The sequence below is a fragment of the Mus musculus genome, chromosome 12 (genome assembly GCF_000001635.26).
Source record: "Mus musculus strain C57BL/6J chromosome 12, GRCm38.p6 C57BL/6J".
NCBI classification, from domain to species: domain Eukaryota; kingdom Metazoa; phylum Chordata; class Mammalia; order Rodentia; family Muridae; genus Mus; species Mus musculus.
The window spans coordinates 50098485-50118799 of NC_000078.6; the positions used below are offsets into that span (position 1 = coordinate 50098485).

The 20315-nt window shown below is 36.6% G+C and overlaps 1 long non-coding RNA gene across 1 annotated transcript in view; it reads right to left on the reverse strand.

Moving 5' to 3' along the window:
- Gm40419 overlaps positions 1–20315 on the reverse strand; it is a 105806-nt gene that overhangs the window by 81079 nt on the left and 4412 nt on the right. Inside the window, exon 2 of the long non-coding RNA XR_872736.2 lies at positions 13797–13879. This is a non-coding gene — a long non-coding RNA (predicted gene, 40419). The remainder of the gene's footprint in view (positions 1–13796; positions 13880–20315) is intronic.

Below are 20315 nucleotides of genomic sequence, written 5' to 3' on the forward strand. Positions count from 1 at the left end.
CCTCCATTGCTGGTGGGATTGCAAACTGGTACAACCACTCTGGAAGTATCCAGCTGACGGTTCTTCAGAAAATTGGAAATAGATCTACCTGAAGACCCAGCTATATCACTCTTGGGAATATACCCCAAAAATGCTCCACCAAGTCACAGGGACACGTGCTCCACTATGTTCATAGAGGCCTTATTTGTGATAGCCAGAAGCTGGAAACAACCTAGATGTCCCATGACAAAAGAATGGATACAGGAAATGTGGCTCATTTACACAATGTAATACTACTCAGCTATTAAGAATGAGGACATCCTGAGTTTTTCAGGCAAATGGATGGAACTAGAAAATATCATCCTGAGTGAAGTAACTCAGAACCAAAAGGATATGCATGGTATATACTCACTAGTAAGTGGATATTAGCCAGAGAGAGAGAGAGAGAGAGAGAGAGAGAGGGAGAGAGAGAGAGAAATGAAAGAAGGAAGGAAGGAAGAAGGAAGGAAGGAAGGAAGGAAGGAAGGAAGGAAGGAAGGAAGGAAGGAAGGAAGGAAGGAAGGAAGAAAACGCAAGATACAGTTCACAGAACTCAAAAAGCTCAGTAAGGTTAAGTGCCCAAGGGAGGATGTCTCAGTCCCACTTGGGAGAGAGAAGAAAGCAATCAAAAGTGGGGAGGATTTGGTGGTTGTATATGGGATGGATCCCCGGGTGGGGTAGTCTCTGGATGGTCCTTTCTTCTGTCTCAGCTCTGAACTTTTTCTCCTTAACTCCCTCCATAGGTTTTTTGTTCCCCATTCTAAGAAGGAAAGAAGTATCTGCCCCAGTACAGGGGAACGCCAGGGCCAGGAAGTGCAAGTGGGTGGGCTGGGGAGCAGGTCAGGGGAGGGTATAGGTGACTTTCAGGATAGCATTTGCAATGTAAGTGAAGAAAATATCTAATTTAAAAAAGTGGGGAGGGAGGGAAGGACTGGTGAGGGAAAGTGGACTGGGTGCAGGGGAGTTGGGGATAGAGGGGAACCTGATCTGGTATTGGGTGAGGGCCAGCATAAAGGATGTAAACAGACAACATTGGGAGATATGAGGTTGGGGGAAACCCCCAGAATGCATCAGAGACATGGGAGGTATAGACTCCCAGGACTCAAAGGGAGGGAGGGACCTTAGATGAAATTCCCGAAAGTAGGGAGAGGGAACTTATAGAACCCACCTTCAGCAGAAGACAGGACATCAGATGAGGGATGGGGTTGCCATCCACAGTCACATCTCTGACCCATAATTGTTCCTGTCCAACAGAATTACAGGGGTAGAAATGGAGAGGAACCTGAGGAAAAGAAGATCCAGTGATGGGCCCAAAGTGGAATCCAGCTCAAGGGGAGGTTCCAAGGCCTCGCACTATTACTGAGGCTATAGAGAGCTCACAAAAAAAGGGATCTATCATGACTGCCCTCTGAAAGACCCAACAAGCAGCTGGAAGAGTTAGAGGAAGATATTTGCACTCAACCAATGGACAGAAGCAGCTGACCTCTGTTGTTGAATTAGGGCAGGCTGAAAGAAGCTGAGGAGAAGGGTGATCCTGTAGGAGGATCAGCAGTCTCAATTAATCTGGACACCCCCCCCCCCCAAGTTGGAGGGTGGATGGAGAGGGGTGGGGAATGGAATATGGAGTGTAAAAAATGAATTAAAATTAAATTAAATTAAAAAAGAAATAAAGAAGTAAAAATGTTCTAAGAACTTTCTTAATTGTACACTATTAGGAAAATATATAGATTGTGGTCAAGCAATTATAAATTCATTTGAACTCAGAGTTTACCAATTTGACCACCTGGTTTGAATACATTTTCCTACAGTGAATACTACCTGTCATCCCAATAACTCTCATTCATGTCATCGTGTCCTTGAAAAGCATTTTCTTGTTATACACTTTCAAGATTGATTCTGAAGTACCCAAATGAAGACCATGGTGAAGTAATTTCTCTCATTCTTTCTCCATTACAAGATAATGGTTATTCATATATTCATTAGTTTTTCTCCATCAATTGGAGGAAAACTTTTATTTACACACACATATACACACTCACTCACATATACACACACACACATCAAACTCTTTATGATATAATAAATAGGATATAGAAAAATATTCAAACAGATTAACTTTCACTATGAACTATTTGAATATGTTAAGATTACATATGGGCCTATTACTTTAAGGTGAAAAGTCAGATGTTTTGTGTAAAGAAAATTTTAGTAGAACTTCAGAGATATTCTTGCCTGTGATATTTCATTGGCCTAGAAATTATCAGAAATTCTACACTTGTTAAGCAAGACTGTCGATGCCTGGACATAGATAACTAAACTTTTCAGATTTTATGTTCTTAACCATATTTTTACTCACAAAATCGGTTAGTGCAAACAATACATAGACGCTGGCAACCAAACAGTATTATAGCTCTTCACCCCAAAATTGAGTTTAAGACATTTCACCACTGGAAGAAGTGACCATGAATAAACAAACATTTTTTAATTTGTTAATCATTTTATTTGTTTATGTTTCAAATGTTATCCCCTTACTGGTCTCCCCTTCACAAACTCCCCACCCTATCCACCTCCCTTTGCCTCTAAGAGAAGAGGGTGCCCCCAACCCCCACCCATTCTCACTTCAGCATCCTCCTCTGGGGATATCAAGCCTCCACTGGACCAAGTTTCTCCCCTCCTTTTGTTTGTTTGTTTGTTTGTTTTTCGAGACAGGGTTTCTCTGTGTAGCCCTAGCTGTCTTGGAATTCACTTTGTAGACCAGGCTGGCCTTGAACTCAGAAATCCGCCTTCCTCTGCCTCCCAAGTGCTGGGATTAAAGGCATGAGCCACCACCGCCTGGCTCTCCCCTCCTATTGATGCTAGATTTGGCAGTCTTCTGCTACATATGTAGCTAGAGCCATGGATCAGGCCATGTATACTCTCTGGTTGCTTATTTAGTCTCTGAGGAGTCTGGTTAATTGATACTGTTGTTGTTCCTATGGGGTTGCAATCCCCTTCAGCTCCTTCAGCCCTTCTTTTAACTCTTCCACTGGATTCCCTGGGCCCAGCCCAGTGATGGGCTGGGAGCATCCACATCTGTCTTAGGCAGGTGCTGGCAGAGCCTCTCAGAGGACAGCCACACCAAAACACTTTTGGTTGAAAACTGTCATTATCAACCAGAAGCAGAAATGAACTACTCATTAGAAGTTTGCTCTTGAAATAAAGCACACATTCAGAGGTCCTTGGCTGGTATACTGAAGTTATCCAAGCTGAATGTAATATAGTAGGAGTAAATTGTCTTTTGGTACCCAAATTTTTGTTGGTTTTAACTTCTTATGCATCTAGATATAGTTTCTATCATGCTGTGGACCTTCAGCATTGATTTTAATTATAAAGATTTTAAGGAATAATGTTTCATTATATAAGAACCGTAAAACCCAAGAGTACATGAAGAAGAGAGCTGAGAAGAGTTGTTTTTAGAAAGAGCAGAAAGGCCAAGTGAACAATTTAAAAACAGAATGAATGGAATTTAAAAATGCAAATAAATGAATCATATTTTTCACAGAAACCAGATGCCCACTTGCTTCTATGTTACAAACCAATAGAAAAACATTATTTATTGCACAACAAAAACAAAATGATGTATTTAGAAAAACAGTCTATTGATCCATCTGTTTTCCATGTCTATATAAAAAGTGGAGTGTGCAGGGATGGCACTTCAGTTAATGCCATCTCCGTTGTCTATATCAGAGTTGCTTAATTTTCCTTCAGTTTGAAAGTGGGCAAAATATACAACATTTTCAAAAATTCTTTGTGTATCCTTCATAAAATTTATCTGATAAGACTTTAAAAATTAATCTAATTTTCAAAAAGCCTATAAAAATACTCTTACCTACATGTATCATGATATCTTATTGTGTATAACTTCTTTCAGAACCATATCAAGTGATTATGTTTGAAAGAAGTCAAAAGGCCTATGATAACAGTTTTCACTTCAAATAACATAGATGGGTGAAGAGATAAGGAGCAAGTGCCTTTGCCATTGAAAAGAGACAGAAAAGGGAGTAAAGCACTTGATTCTGGATAACTATTCAATGATAATCATTGAAATGCAGAAATGATGTTGTACAACACCACACACATGAGGAGCATAGACCCTAAAATATGTCTATTCTAAACTCTGGCCACATTTAAAATGTGATAACATTGAGCTAAATAGTGGGTAGTTGTTCTGTCACGTTTGCGTTCTATAATTGGACCTGGTATTGGACATTATCATTGTCACAGCTAATTTTTGCCATTTGGAAAGAATGATCCTCAATTAAGAAGACGTTTTCACAAGATTTACTTGTAGTCAAGCCTGTCATCCATTTCCTTAATTAGTGATGGCTGTACAAAGGCCCAGTCCAGTGTGGCTGGCACTTTGGATTGGTGGTCCTGGGTGCTGGAAAAAAAGCAGGCTGAGAAAGCCATGGAGGAGCAGGAAATTGAGCAGCACTCTTCCATGGCTACTGAATCAGCTCCTGCCTCCAAATTCCTTCCCTGCTTGATCACCTGTCCAGTCTTGTATCAATTATGGACTCTACTGTGTAAGTGGAAATAAATTCATTCTTTCTAAGTTGCTTTTGGTCATTGTGCTTTAAAGTCACAGCCATACTAAGCCTTACAGTGACAGAAACTGGTACATCTGACTATGGAGATCAGAGGATTATGAAAGCACTTTAGAACTTTGTGCTTGGCACTGTGAGAGACCAGGGTAGCACATTGGTGAAGAACTAAAGGTGTCATGATGAGATGTTGAAATTTGGCACTATGTGGCAGAGTTAGAGTGCCCAAGGAGAACACAAAGGAGGCTCTCGATGAATATTCATAGTTCACTTGCAGTGGAGACTTAAGAATTTTGGACATGACAATATCATGGGAAAACCACCAAGGACAGCAGCATGTGCAGAATGGAGCTTTCCTGAGCATAAGAGATAAGCTGCATATACTGTAGAGGACTTCCCAAGCATGTTAAAGGAACACAAAAGAGTGTGCATCAATGCCAGAGGTCTGTCTAATAATAATCTTTACACTGTTGGATTTTGGTTTGGCTTTGATTTGATTGTGGTCACTTGCAGGTTCTTCACACAAGTAATATGTAATAAAGTAATAAAGTAATAAATAAAATTATTTGACTTGCTTTTTATGTAACAAGAGCCCACAGTTAGGATGATTTTGAATTTTACAAACTTTGGAGTTTAGAGACATTTATTGATATTTTAAAATAAATTTTCATCATTTAGAAAATATTCTGGATTTTTAGAGAGATTGGGTGTCTTAAAGTTTCAAGTTTTAAAGATACTTGAATTTGAAAGCATTGAAAATTTAAATATTGGGAATTTTTAAGTTATGCTATGTTTATATTTTTTCTGTGTGTATGTGTCTTCTTTTTTTCCATTTTTTATTAGGTATTTAGCTCATTTACATTTCCAATGCTATACCAAAAGTCCCCCCTACCCACCCACCCCCACTCCCCTACCCACCCACTCCCCCTTTTTGGCCCTGGCGTTCCCCTGTACTGGGGCATATAAAGTTTGCGTGTCCAATGGGCCTCTCTTTCCAGTGATGGCCAACTAGTTTATATTTTTATATTAACTTGAGAAATTAGGATGAATATACAAGAAAGGTTAGGCTTTAATTGTCTTGTATTATTGTGTATTACTGTGCCAATTGGACAAGTGGTCAATTGCCCTGGCTAGTTTATGGCAACTTGATACAAGATAGAGTTGTATAACAAGGGGAAACCTTTAGTGAGAAAATACCTCCATAAGATTTACTTCTAAGCAGTTCTGCAGTGCATTTTTTAAAACAGTGATTGATGAAGAAAGGCACAACCAACTGTAAGTTGTGCCTACCCTGATATAGTGGTACTGGGTGCTGTAAGCAAGCAGGCTAAGCAATCCATAGAAAAAGCAAGCAAGTCAACAGCACTTCACAGCTTCTGCTGCAGTCTCTGTCTCCAAGGTCATAGGATCTTTGGGTTCTTGACTCAAAGTTGAAACTTAGTGTCAACTGTGAAAAAGTCATTTTAAGTCACGGACTCACTGAATTGAATAGGATCATATCATTTAAAAATGTGTTCAATAGGAGGCCGCAGAACAGAAATATGCACATCTCTGGGTGCTTAAAAAACATTCAGAGTTTGCCAATGGATATAATCTTGATCCCTGTTTTTATTTTTATTTTAATATTCTCTTAAATACTTCTACTTCAAATCTATTAATACATTACCATAACTATGTATTCAATTATATGCTTTTAAAAGGGGTTAAACCATAGGAAAGAAATTGAGATTTGTAACTCACTGTGGAACTGTGGGTTGAAAGGTAACAGTACACAGAAGGAAAGCTTGCAAAATCTCAAATACATAATTCACAGGGAATGTTCTCTGATAAAATTATGGATATTTTCTAGTTTGTTTCACTGGATTTAGAATAACCTTTTGCTTTATAGAATCAAAAGTTGCTTAACTAAGTAATTACCCTGAACTCCTTGACTGATGCATTTTATTCCTTTGCTGCTGAGATATCAAACAAGAGCTCTTCTTTTTTCCTTTTGTATTTATAAGCAATTTGTCAAATTCAGGGAAATACAATGGGGTCAGAAATTTGTCAATCTGACTATTAGTGTAAGACATTAAACACGCACACACACCATTTACTTAATTTTCCTACAGTATCTAAGGCAATTATTTCATGGAGAGTAAGTGCTAAGAAAAGACTTTGGTCTATTGAGTTGCAGTGTTTATGCACAAGCAAAATTCTAATTCTTTAGCTCTTATTGATAAAGATACAATCCTCTTTGATTGGGAAATAATACACTCATTTTCTTTCTGAACTACCAACTCATGTCAGATGACTTAGGCTTATAGTATAGAAAACCGCCTGAATCCTCATACCTAATTATATGATTTGTAGACCAGCCCCATCAGCATCACTTCTGAAAGTTTTCAAAATACAAATTCCCCCTTCAACCCTAAGCCCACTCTATGTTTAACAAGATTCAGGCAACTCATATACATATGAAATTTAGAAGGATGGTTATATCAGAAGCAGTTCTCAAACGTGATCTTCAGTTATATCAACATCACCTTTAAACTCATAAGGAGTGAAAACTCAGGCCTCCTGCCTAGCCATACTGCAAAACTTCAAAACTTCTTTGGACATTACACTTTAAGAAATGTTGACCTGGACCATTAAACTATAGTGTGCTTCAAATATTTTCAATGTTTTGAACCCTTTGGTTACCTTATTTTTCATAATACTTCTAGGACATTGGATGCCTAGAAAAATGAAAGTGCCCATGTACTTAGCTGTTTCGGGAAAGTTCTAGAAACATTTTGGAATTTTAAGATAATTTAAGTATGTTTTTCTACCTGCGAATATTATTATACTAGGAATTCTTCTGCTACCTGTTCCTTCATCAAACTTTTCTCATAATTACATGAATGTGCTTATTCACAACATACTTAATATTTTCTTAAACTTATCTACCAAATTGGTACAAATTAACCTTGATTATAGTTGTTGATTTTTATTTACTATTTTATAATATCTCCTTCCCTCATTATGTAATGTAAAAGGACAAAAAAGGCATACCAGTGTAAAAACAAATTTACAATAGTATAACTTCACTATAGTAAATATTTTTGTAGTCAAAGAAAATGTCTTAAAAGAGCTTTCCTCAAAACCAAACATTAATCCTGAAACCCATTATGACACTCTTCAGTCTGGGGCAGGAATTTAAATTGTTCCCATCTTTATTATTAATCTAGGTCAGACATTGATTTCCCAATGGAGTTTTCTAGTATCTTTATTATAAAGCCCTCCATTTCCTCTAAACAAGTTGGCATACAGTTACCAGCATCCTTGACCATTGTGCTGTGAATATGAATCTATTGCATCATTCACCAGGCAAATAATCCACACTTTAAAGGTCTGCAGCCTTCCGTCAGTGTTCTCTCAGTTACTGATTTATAACAAGCATAGCTGTGCCCTTTGGTCAATATCTGGTATTTTTGATTGAACAATTTAATAAATAAATGAAATGGTAATTGAAAAAACAAGTGCACAGTTTTGGAGAGTAGGAGCTCCAAGAATGATGGAAACAGCAAGTGTCAAAAATAATTCTGCCTTCCTTCTTATGTCAGTTTTAATAGTGCTAGAATTTGTTTTGTTTTGTTTTACCCAAATGGAGACCTTTGACAACTATAGTTACAACACAGAATAGTGCCATAGCCACATCCTGAAGAACCTTGATTACAATCAAATGGACCTAAAATTTCTATAATTTCCAAACAAAAGATCATATATGGCATGCTCAAAATTCTGTTACTGGAAAACCAGAGAAACATTTTCTTCTTTTTTCCTACCATGGCCTCTTGATAAATCATGAAAATGCCACCAGTTAATTACATCTTTCACTGCAATAATAAAGACCATCATGATGTATTTCATTTTATTTTACATATTTTCAATCCTTAAAAATTACTCAGTACAGGGGAACGCCAGGCCCAAGAAGTGGAAGTGGGTGGGTGGGAGAGTGGGTGGGGGAGCGGGTGGGGGACTTTTGGGATAGCATTGGAAATGAAAATGAAATAAATACCTAAGGGAAAAAAAAGAAAAAATAGTTTTCAACATACACTATAACTTTTAAGATTCACCATTCTATTTTTCATTGGTTGGTTGGTTTTCTTTTTGAGACAGGGTTTCTCCTTGTAGTCTGGTTGTCCTAGAATTCACTGTAGACCAGATTAGCATGGAAACTGTGGAGATCACCCTGCCTCAGTCTCCCTAGTCATAAAATTAAAGGTGTACAAAACTAGGTATGCCTAGCTGTTTGGGTTTATTTTTTTGGTGGGGGTATTCTCTATAGGAGTATCTTTGAAAATTTTTCAGACCATAGTCCTTCTGATGAAACCCCTTTCTTTTCATTATCCATGCTTAGTCACCTGATGATTGACAAGAACAGGCCACTTAAGGGTTCATGGGAGGAGTCACCATCCAGGCTTTGGTTTTAGGCAAGTACATATGATATTGGGCTACTTTGGCTCCAAACTTGAAGTTGCAAATATGTGGTTGTACAATGGCTCCTTCCTGAAGACAGAGGCAGAAGTTAAGGCTTCAAGTATCTGAGGTGAAGCATCAGTTTGTTATATCAAAAGCTTTGAATCTAGAGATTCCATAAATATCCTAAACACCATGCCCTAACTCAAAAATTAATTCCCACAGTAATTTATTAGCTCAAACACAAGTGAGTTTTAGAAATCTAGTCAAGTATCAAAACTACAGAAATTTAGAAAAATATGGATAGAAGTGAAAATATATATGTATATAAAATTCTCAACCATAGTCATTAACTATATACTCTTTTATTCCACATCTCCTTTTCAAAACATCTGAGTAATCAATTAAATAATAACATTTCTAAGACATGTAAAGCATTTCAGAGCATATATATATATATATATATATATATATATATATATATATAGAGAGAGAGAGAGAGAGAGAGAGAGAGAGAGAGAGAGAGAAATATCAAAATGTTTTTCACTGTGCTAAGAAGGAATTCTCTCCTTTTTGAGTCTCTGTCTCTCTCTGTCTATGTGTCTCTTACTCTTTGTATTAGTGCATTGTGAGTGTGTGTATATAAAAGCTCTTATCATGAACTTAAGTATGTAATATTGATTTACAGAAAGCCTCTGCATATTGTTTGTGTGAGCCCTCTCCCCAAGTATAAATACTCACAAATGACTGCATAATGTCAAGTCCAGGTATTACTTTTTTAAACATATAAAAGGAGTTTTTGGGAAAAATGAATAAATATTGAAATATGCCTTAAACTTCAGTCCAGAAAAACATCTGAAACTAAGAAATTTAACTTTGAATTCAGTTACTTAAAATATTATTTTCATGGAAAATATATAAGAGATCCACAATATCTGATCGCGTACTTTTATTTTATGAAATGTGTGAATGAGCTTTAGGGTCTTACTCAGAATGAAAGGATGGGGCTAAGATGTAGGAGGGAATCACATTGCTGTAGGATGGCAAATAGCAGCTTGTGCAGTATCCGACTGGCTCTTCCTGTTCAGCTCTCATCTCCCATTCTTTTTGCTATAAATGTTGTTACTAACTTGTGTTATTGGTATAAAGACTGTTATATCCATGCTCAGTTGTAAGAAAAAAATAGCTAGCTAAAGAGCTTTGTGTGCTAAATTTAAACCATGCTCAATTTGTGACTAGACATCTTTCAATATCTTTTTTTTTTAAGGATCTGTAACCTATTCACAAACAATGAGTGGTATGGTGTATATGAAAGAGTTTTTAAACTAAAACTTGCAAAATTGCAATGTTTCAAATTTATCTTTGTCTATGATTTAAGTTAGTGCTATATTTCTATAGTGGCACATGTGCATTATTTTGTTAATTCCCAATCCTGTCCTCCAGGAACATCAGATTGCTGAAGATCTACTCAAATCCTCAAAATATATCCTCAAAACCCTCCGAAAAATATTTATAATCATGAATGGTCTAGGAAGAACTCTTCCTCTATGTGTCCTGATGTATTAAATCAGCATATTCACCATTATACATTATATTTACATTACTGAAATATCAGTATGCCTCCAGCAACGTTTTTAATTTTTCATATTGTTGAGTATCTATATAGAAATCAACAGTATGTTTGGTGACGTAACTCCTCAAATCTCCAAAAGCTAGACATTGATTAACGTAAGGCATTGTATCTCTCTCTCTCTCTTTCTCTCTCTCTGTGTGTGTGTGTGTGTGTGTGTGTGTTTTAATGCTCATGATTTGGTAATTGGTGCAGTCAGAGAGCAATACTTCTATGGCTGTCACAGCAGTTTACAAACCTAAATTACAAAATAGGTTCAAAGCATGAAGCATACCTATTAAAACTGTAAGACATTGTTGATCCATCTAAGAGAATAGGCAGTTGTTTGTGAGTTATCTGCTCTAGCCATGCACTAAAAAGCAGTCATATGGGATCTCACTTCTACACCCTCCAACAGACAAAATCACAACCAAATCATGGAATGTAGACAGAAAATACAGGTGCCCCATCTGCAGCCTACCTATGATTATTACAGGGCTTAAAATTTTTAAAAATTATATCAGCAAAGCTCTATAGCATTGATAATTCAAAAGCTTGTAATAAAAATGAAGACCTGTGTGCATTTCGTGATCTAAGACTTTTTAGTGAGCATACCATTCTTCACATGCCCACTCTATAACTCAAACATATACAGACTCTAGTGAATTGATACAGTTACTCCTGATATAGGAGCCGAAATCTGCCAATGTACTTATCTTTCTAACTATAGCTAGAAATGTACAGTAGCACTCCCCTTGAAAGTTGTGCTATTAAAGACTTTGTAAGGCTACCATTGCTGTATTTACATAGCATGACATGAAGGGTGTAAGAAAGCAAGCAATCAGGAGCTTCAATCTGTGGCTCCAATATGTCTTAAAAATTTCCCTGTACTCCCATTATCCTGTGATTGTGTTCAGAGCTTGAAATTTTAAAATGAAAAAAAAAAATCCCTGATAGTAGCAATCACCATTTTTCCTGTAATCAAGCCCGTACTTCTCTCCATATTCTTTTGTTGAATTGCTTTTCTCTGTTTATTGTTGTTGCTAAACAAGGTGAGGCAACATTTTGCAACGATGACTTCTTTTACACTAACAAAATCTTAAATGCAGTTGCTGGTTTCTTTCCTGCTAGGTGCTATCAAATCCATCTTTGTATGGGAGGCACAGACCAAGATGAGTAAATTGCTCTTAGTAGGTAGTACTCTTTTCTTGACACTAGGAAGTAAATTGTCTAAGAGTTACACAAGGTTTTAGCTGCATGAGTCCCATTGATGTTAATGGGACTTACAAGGAAAACACCCCCCACTCTCAAGCAAAGCTGAGAAAAAAATAGAGTTAGTTTCTTTACGGTCTCCTCTATATTTTATGTTGCTAAGCCTGAAACGCACGCTCCTCACACACTTCTCAGTCCTCCCCTTTCTTTGACTATATCCTCCAAGATTATAAATCTTCAGCCTTTCTTTAATCATCTCTATAGACATGCTGTCAACACACACTGTTCTCAACATCATTTCCATAGTAGTGTAATTAAATGTCTCATTCTCTAATTCCCTAACGCCAAACCATGACTACTATTCAGTTATTGTACCTAGATTGGAAAACTTACTGTTGTGGTTTTAGTGAATTGTAATAAATGCGTTAGATCTAATAAATTCATTGTTTATAAATTATTATAATGTTAGTTGAATATTTTCTAGTCTTGCACAAATCTTAAATATAAAAATGACTAAATTATATATTTTTATTTTAAAATATCCATTAGTACTATTAGCCTCATTGTTATTTAAGCCTTGACTGCTTTTATCATTTCCTAAAAGTTTCATAGGGCACAAGAAGGAATAAGATCTTGGAAATCCATTGTAAGGCACTTATAACCACTTACGCATTGGTTACCGAAAGTGTTTCATAGAACAAATAATAAATAACGTTATTTGCTTCTGGCAGAGTGGGTTCATGATTCCATAATGTCTGGGGAATGAAGGACGTTCTTGTCCATATGATGGAGGCAGCAATACTACAATTGTCTGATGTCACCCTTAAATAATACATTCAAAACACACACACATACACACACACACACACACACACACACACACACACACACACATACACATACAAACATACACACACATTTTGGGTTTATACTAATTTTTTCTCTAGCGAGTTTTGATTGTGAAGAAAATCAAGCTAAGCTAGCTTTGAGCAAGATTTTTATGAGTGTTTGGTTCTGTATAGAGTTCACAAAAGGCCCAATCTTTGTGCCTACCACTTTATTTCATTACGGTGGCATTAATTACTAAGCAAGATGCCAAGTAATTGGCAAGGGAATGCTCCGTGCTTATTTATCTGGTACCTTTATCCTATGCTCCTGGCTTCTCTCCTTTACTGCACTTTTACAATAGATTACCAGGATAGGAACATAAAGAGCACAGAGTCTTTCCTTTGCACTTTTATAACTCAACTTACCTTGAATTCTTTGCCTAATTTCAAACCATACCAATCAGAAAGGATTTGCACTAAACTAACATGTTAGTCACCACCACATATACAAGGATCTAAAGTCTAAAACAAGAAAAGACTACAGACTTCTAAAAGCAAGTTATTTACCTCGCCAAACATTCCCAATTCATTCTTGTACCTATGGATTCATTACTTCTTGGAAGCTCTGTGGGAGCCTGCCATAAAGACCGAACACATCAAGCAAACATCCTGAAGTCTCAACACTAGGGGCATCTCAAAAAACATACCAGGATGTATTTTTCTCAATTTCTTTTTATTTGCCCCCAGCTATTATCAATTGCTACGGTTTTATCTCTATGTTGATCATGACAAAAGATATGTTTTTCATAAAATAACACATTTGGACATAATAACGAGAACCTTGGTTTCTATCTTCACGTTGCGGAATAGCACGACTCGTGCTGTATAGTCGCAGTTGGCTGTCCAAGGACCCTGATGCCAAATTGCTGAGGATATTCTTGTCGCTATGACAAATTGCTTGCTGGTGGGCTGTGCAGAGTGTTGTTCTGGCAGCATCGGAGTTGTCTACGTGTCTGTCACTTGGTTAGGCTGCTTCAATCTTAGGTGATTCCACCCCACTCCCCACCCCCTTTCCGGTTTCCTCAATACATTTTTTTTCAAACTTACCTTTGCTTCTCAGTGAATGGGGACTTTAACAGTCACTCGTAATGAGCCTATAGAAATGCCTTCCAAGCTCTCGGCACAGGTATCTGTAGGGTGAGAGAAGGATTTTTTTCACAGTACCATGCTTGTTTTCCATACAAACCTACAGGCTGCCATTACAGCCACCCACATTCCGGTTGGCAACACACTCATGCTCTGAGAGCTTTAATGAATCCAGACAAAATTGAACAGCACTTCTGACACGCCGGAAAACGGTGCATTTTAATGATATGTTGCAGGGTGATTTATTTCTTTAATCTGTAAAATATTAATGGGCAATATTTTTATTAACAGTTCGTTAAAAAAAGATTACCCTGCATTTTATCTGATTTTTTTGAAAACTAAAGATATTGCTTTGCAAACTTCTTATATGAAGTGTTCCTTACTAAGAGGACTTTAAAAAAATTACATAAAAAATGTAAATAAGTAGGCAATAGTCAGTAAACAAATTGGCCTGGAAACCACCTAAAGGCAATCCCAGTCATGTCTGTTGACTACCTAGGAAAGCATATAATTTAATGCTTCCAGATAATTTGAGGACAAAAATCTAACCAACTGACAGTTTTAGATAAATAATAAACAGTACTCCTATTTCATTACCGAGTTTTTAATTAAGTACAAATGTAAAGAGCTCTTAAGAACCATAAGGGATTGAGTATTTTTAAATTGTTTTCAAAAACTAAAAAGGACATGGCAAAAACGTTTTTGGTTTTTTTTTGGTTTTTTTTTTTTTAAAGCAGATATTTTTCTTAGTCCACAGAATGATAGTGAGGCTTCTCTCTGAGACATATTCTATAGTGTTGGTTTGTTATTTAAGAGTCTAGCATGTGTAAAAAAAAAACAGCTAATGGAGCTTTTCACAAAAGATAATATACATTGGAATAAAAGGAAATGAACAGGCTTTTAATCTTATGTGGAAAAATGTTTGTTTTTACTGCTTTTGAATATAAATGTACTCATTGCTCTTCTTGTTCAAACTGTAGCCCTGAATTAAGTGGACTTTAAAGCTCTTCTAAATACATTAAAGATATGAGATTTGTTTTCAAAGAACTATATTTATATTTCCGAATGTGGGGAGGCGGGAGGTGCTGGGATGTGGAGAGAATAAAAGCTATTTTAACAGCTCAACTCTCAGGGATAGAGGTGAAAATTTCAGGACAAGGTGAAGCTTGAATTATTTTTTTTTCATGCCTATTGATAGAATTTGTCAACTCTCTGGACTGCATGGGTATTTCCAAAGTGAAATGTATCAAATTATCTTTCCCTGATGTGTTTGTATTTAGCTATACTCTCTGAAGCTCTAGCAGCACACATTTCTGACACTTAGTAGCATCCAGTGTGAGGCTATTGATCCTAAAATTGCTAGGATTTTCTTAGAAGGCTGGTTGTTGGTTCTGGGCTGTTGTCACTGAAGTGGTTAAAGCTTTGTTTGTTTGTTTTGTCCTGAATGGCTCTTAATGGATTAAGCTTTAGGCTTTCACCAAAGCAGTAACTGATTGTTAAAGTAGCAAGGAGTAAACTAACCACAGGGTGTGGTGTGTGTGTGTGTGTGTGTGTGTGTGTGTGTGTGTGTGTGTGTGTGTGTTGCCAAGGTAAAATCAATTACTAACGCTTATGCTCTGAAACCAAGCTAGTACAATATGTGTTAAATAAGATATGTCTTATTACACATCTTTAACAAGTCTCTCTCTCTAACTGGCAAGAAATTATGCTAACCTGAAATCTCAACAAATTAACTCTACTTACTCAAGACTAATTGAATTGAGTTGACTATATCTGTAGCTACTGAAATAGATAATAGTACCTGTAGTTGCAAGATCACAAAGTACTATGAAAATAATGTGTCATTATGTTTTGAATGTAGAAATGCTTTTCATAATTTATCAACAATACTCAAATAGTGATTCTAATCCATTTAAACCTTCAAGGCTACCACTGGAATATTAAGTTATATATATATATATATATATATATATATATATATATATACATATATATATATACACATATATATATATATATATAAATATATAATGCCTTCATAATATTGTGCTGTGGTTTTGGACTCTCATAATTAGGTTTTGGCTTAAGTGGTATTAAATAAGGGATTAATGAGTTGACGAGTAAAGAAACACTCATATCTGGAGAAGCAGATGGAAATGCATTAATTTATGGTACTGTTTTATACAGTGCAGTGCCAGCTCTTCTATAGGAAGGACTTATTAATGTCTTGATATCAATATATAATGACTTTAAAATCTATGTCCTCAAATCACAAAGTGGTGTCCCTCTGGACAACTTCAGGAATGTATGTGTGATAAAAATGCTGCAGACTATGGTGTTCTTTCTAGATTTGTAAATGATTCCCAAGACTGCCTTTTGAGTACCCTCTGCCCATTGGTCACAGATGGTGCCTATCTCTGCCTAACTGACTTTTGATATTCTATACAAAGTGTGCAAGCCTCCTCTCCAATAAGCAAATCATGAACCTGAAAAGAAATATATTGAATAAAATACATATGACCTCTACCTCAGTTTCAAATAAGCCCAGGATCTATTCATTAAAAAACCCTGGGGTTTGGAAATTTTCAACATAGTTTTTCTATAGAGATGTACATAGCTCCTGTACATAGCTCCTCCTCTAAATACATAATGGAATATAGGAGTTTTGTAAGTAAATCATATTGAGGTTTAGTACTATAAACATGTCAATTAAGAGCCCTCCATTATGTCTCTGAACTAATTGTGAACATGAATACTCCATTACATATTTGCATGTTTAAATAATAAGCATTTTGCTTTGCTTCTCAGGATATTAGTTCAATTCACTAAATTTCCTATGGAAAAAGATTAGCAAAATGTTCTCTTTTTCATAAGTGTTGCCCACAAAGCTATGAAACCTTGCAGTAACTTTCTAATTTCCATCTCATACTTATAATAAGTTCAGTAAATTGAAATGGATGAAGGGCTGTATTAAAGTCAATATGTAAGCTTCAAAAGAGGGTACATTTAAGATATAGAAAGAATGATCAATTCCACTGCAGGCCAGCAAAGTCCTTGTAATTTTCCAAATTCAATTCACCATCCTGATAATTGTGACGACAGAACTAGCTGCCACTATAAAACCAGAGCCTAGCATGAAGAGAAGGGCTTTTAATGAACATACTAAAAAGACGGCAATTTTTCTCCTTGCGTGTAATATTCTAAAATTAAGGTGGGGAAAATCCTTACAAAACCTAGATGAATACTCTTAGTGAATGACTAATTTGGTAATTGTGTGATACCCCAAAAGCAAATGTAGTACACACACACACACACACACACACACATTGCACATTTAAAAATCCATGCTAATTTATCATACTCCTTTTTCTGAGTCACTGTACCCTAATAAAAAGGATAGGGGGAGGTTTTAAAGAAAAGACTTCCACCCTCCACCCCTACCCACCCCCACCCCAACCCTTCCATTTTTCAGATCTGAAATCCTTCTAACTGACCTATTGCACACACACACCCCCCACCAACACCTTATGGAAAACAAAACAGACAAGCTGTGTATACAGAGGCTCTGGGCTTCTCTTTGGTTATAAGTATTTTTCTATCTTTTTCCAGTCCTTGATCATTTCACCTCCCATACCCTCAGTCTTATCTTGCAGCTCACAGGCCACTATTGCACCTCCTTCTGAGTGTGTTAAAGCCCTGCACTTCTATGGCCCCTTTGTGCTGGAGTGTGGGGGAGGGGCTGTGAGGGAAGCACATGGCCTGTGATGGTCCCTAATCTTCCCTGTTTACACACCACCTGTGAAAGAGGAGGAAACTTTCCAGGGTTTGAATGAAAAGCTTTGGCCTCTCCTATAGACTGGGATGCACCAGGCGGAAATACTGTTTGTTAGCCCAGCTGAACTTTTGAAAGATCACACACGACAGAGTAGCTATAGGCCATACCAGATCAAACAAGGAAGAATTCAATAAATGAGATGAACTCTGCTGGCCCTCAGACCTCCAAGAGGCCAAGGTTATGAGAGCCTTGTAAATAACTGGATTATGAAGATTTTTAGCATACTAGAATGAAAGAGAGTAGGTGCCACATTGGCAACCTTCCACTGTAGGACCGAGCTGTTTACTTTTCTGATAGAGTATGATTACCAAGATTTGATTCCAATGGTATTTGAACCTCAGATATGACATTAGAAGGATGTCTTTTAAAAATATGGTTCTGTCGGTTTTCTTTTGATTCTTATTCAGATTAGAGAGAGTAACTAAATTGGAAAATAAACCTTAGAGAACTGAGATTAAAAACAGTAGTGTGGTCCCAAACCAACATACTGGTCAATCTTTCTTTGTGTGGAAGACTTGGGTACATAAAGGTTTATTGATTCTCAGATAAGAGAATGATCTACATATATCAATAAGCTTCATTGCCTTTAAATTGTCCTTTGCCATAAGAGTTTTCTTCACTATTTTGAACTATGAAACACTGTGAAATAAATATGACAGTGTTTATCTTTGTGGTATTTTAATATTTCACTTTCCTAATCTTCTACATTTTCATTTAAAATATTTACCTCCCTCTAAGATGTTGTCAGGGCTTTCATTTTCATATCTATGTATAGCCATAATATTGGCAGTGCCAGAAATGTGGCAGGATATCCAAATCCCAAAGGTAATACTACAGATTAGCAGTTTCCAATGGAGGGGTGTGTATATTATTTCTTAAATATTGTTGTATTGAAACTTCAGTGAAATCACATTTGTAGCTTAGGCACAGATATTTAAAACCATAGCACTACTACATCCTAGACTTGCATAAGCTAAGGTGATCCTTTCCTTCCTGGGAACATCTGTGCTCTTAGCTTACTATGTGGAAGACATGTTTCTCAGTACATCAATTAGACATGGCAATTTTGTACTTTGAAGTACTTACAAATCAAATAAAACATGGTTCATCTTTGGTGCACATAAATGCTATGTTTTAGCATGAAAAAAATGGCTCAAAGTATCTCAAGTTTTCTCTAAGGAGCAGAAAATGATCAAGTGTGATATCAGTATGCCATGAGCGTATAAAACATGTACCCTAAATCCTTCTAAGGGAAATTTTGAACATACTTAAATTTCTTAACTATTTTACCACTTCCACACCATATCCTTTGGGCACCAATGAGCACAGCTCAGCTCTATTGTTCCTAGAAGGAAAATTTTCTCTGATGGAAGCTTCATTGCTATAAAACTCATCATTTTACCCTTTAAGAGCTGAAATTTATAAGTACCATATTGCACACTCCAATACATTCAAAAGTATAGCATACATGTACTCTTGCCTGTCTCTACATTCATCATTCATGCACACACACACACACACACACACACACACACACACACACACACACAACACACACACTCCACAAACTATACTTTAAAAATTAAATATTGAGCTCTATCCCAATCCTAACTATTCACGGTACAGTTTCCTCCACTCTGCCCTTTGCTCTCTATTTGTCAAAAGGATTCAAAACTTATTTGGGAACCAAACAAAAGTAGTTGATATAGCCCTTAAAATTAATGATGTAAAGGCTGGTGACACTCATGCCACTGAACAGCAGGAATCAGAGGGTTTCCTTCCTTGAACAATATAGTAGTATAGAAAATTAACCGTATAGGGACAATGGGGAAAGAGACACCAGCATAATATTCAAAGCTCCTACCACACACCAGCCACCAAACAGAAATTAATTAGGATAAGGAATTATACAAAGTCTTGGAAAGTATTTGTAGTTTATTTTTTTTGTCTGTGTTTTCTACATAAATTGCCTTGATCCATGTAAAGTGAAGACATCTTTAGCAAGAGGCTGTTAGGCATTTTATACTATCAGAGTTTGATAATGTAGTCAGAAGAGAATGCCAGGCATAGAGTCGAATCTTAAACATTTGTTGAAAGAATGACTCGTTATAACTACTTTTCAAAGACAGAATAAATCAGTTGTCACCCTTAATAGATTTGGAAAACCATAAGCAAATGGCTATTGGAGATTGAAGATGCTAGATGGGAGATTCCACTGTGTAGTAGTTTCTTTACTGTAGAATTTTTGTTGAGGTCCCCTAGGGGGGCACTCTTGTTGTGATTAGTCCTAGTCTGGCAGGCAGTGCCTCTACTCCAGAGCAAGATCTCAAAGCAATCCTGTGTCCTCTCTTCATGTCCCTGCCATTTACCCATCCAGTTGTTAACACATTTTAAATTCTGACAGGTTATTTCACTTCCAAAATGATACTAAGAGTCACACATGTCAGAACTCCACTTGATAAGTTGTGTTCATTTCAAATGTGGTATGTGAGTACTGAATCCTCACTCTTTGAATCCTGCAAAGTGTATCAATAATTATGCCAAATCCATCCAACAGTTGATTGAGGTGTTTTCAGTTTGATATGGGTGTCAAAATGTGAACATTATTCAGATCTTTGCCTGGTGTGCTGAATGGAAAATATCCA